The sequence below is a fragment of the Nannospalax galili genome, unplaced genomic scaffold (assembly GCF_000622305.1).
Source record: "Nannospalax galili isolate Female #2095 unplaced genomic scaffold, S.galili_v1.0 scaffold752, whole genome shotgun sequence".
Lineage (NCBI taxonomy): Eukaryota > Metazoa > Chordata > Mammalia > Rodentia > Spalacidae > Nannospalax > Nannospalax galili.
In genome coordinates, this window is record NW_008333404.1 from 1,446,619 (window position 1) to 1,448,184 (window position 1,566).

Below are 1,566 nucleotides of genomic sequence, written 5' to 3' on the forward strand. Positions count from 1 at the left end.
AAAAAAAAAGATTTTATTTACTTTTGTGTATGAGTGTTTTGCCTGCATGTCTGTAAGTACATCACATTTTCAATTTCTGTGGAAGCCAGGAGAGGCCATCAAATCCCTTAGAAGTGGAGTTACAGATGGTTGTTAGCTGCTATGTGCGTACTGGGAACAGAACCTGGGTCCTCCAATGCTCCAACCCTGATACCCAGCTTTTAAAATGTGGGTTCTGGGATCTAACTCATGTTTGTACAATGGGCATTTTGTTGACTGATGTATCTCCAAGTTGTTTCCAATTTCTACAGTCATTAAATGTGACTAGACATCCTATGATTAAAACCTTCCCATTATTCATTGTCTATCCTACAAAATCTACACTCCTTAGCCTTGAACTTTGCCTGCTTAACCCAGCCCTATCTTGATATTCCTTCTTCACCTACCAACCCTTCATGTATAAATACACAGTCTTCATGCTTTGAATTCCCCAGTGAGCCATGCTACTGCTTAAATTGCTGCTTCCACCTAGAATGCCCTCCAACTCCTGACAAAATCAGCCTCAGCTCAGAATTTTCTCCTCTGTGAAGCCCTCCCTAACATCTCAAGCAGAACTCACTTTCCCTTCTCTGCACTGGCCCCCATGCACATGGAGACCCTGGCCTCTCAGCCTTCAAACTGTAATTATTTATAAATATTTAGATTCTACTAAACACAATTTCCTAAGGATAGGGCATCTTTTATTTGTATTCATTTGTTTTTTTGAGACAGGGTCTCACTTTGTAACCTAGGCTGGTCTGGAACTCACTTTGTACCCTAAACTGTATCTGAACTCCTGTCAGTCTTCCCGCCTTAGCCTCCTGAGTGCTGGGATTACAGTAGTGAGCCACCCCCTACCCCAGCCTTTTGTCTTTATAACCCCTGGCCTAAGCCTGCCATAGTGGCATATGGTTGTAGTCTCAGTACTTGGGAGGCCACAGTAGGAGGAATTTGAGTTCAAGGCCACCCTGGGGCTGGAGAGATGGCTTAGGGATTAAGAGTGTTGGCTGCTTTTGCAGAGGACCTGGGTTTGGTTCCCAGCATCCACAGGGTAGTTAGCTCACAATCATCAGTAAGTCAAGTTCTGGGGGCAATGATGCCCCCTCCTGGTCTACACAGGCATTGCATGATATAGGTGCACTTTCATACATGCAGGCAAAACACTCATAAACATAAAATAAAAATAGGGTCTGGAGAGATGGCTCAGTGGTTAAGAGCACTGACTGAATTTGCAGAGGACCCAAGTTTGATTCCCAGTACCCACATGGCAGCTAACAACCCTCTATAATTCTAGTTTCAGGGGACTCTGACACTCTGTCCTGACCTCTGGCATTGCACAACACAGGTGTACTTACATACATGCAGGCAATACACTCATACACATAAAATAAAAGTAAATAAAGAAAATATATAAAAAAATAAAACACACTGGGCGTGGTGGTGCACACCTTTAATCCCAACACTTGGGAGACAGAGGCAGGCAGATCTCTGTGAGTTCAAGGCCAGCCTGGTCTACTTAGTGAGTTCCAGGACAGCTGGGGCTACAGG

At 44.2% G+C, this 1,566-nt stretch overlaps 1 protein-coding gene across 2 annotated transcripts in view; it reads right to left on the bottom strand.

The window, feature by feature from the left end:
* Bnipl (BCL2 interacting protein like) overlaps window positions 1-1,566 on the bottom strand; it is a 10,925-nt gene that overhangs the window by 6,254 nt on the left and 3,105 nt on the right. The window lies entirely within an intron of this gene.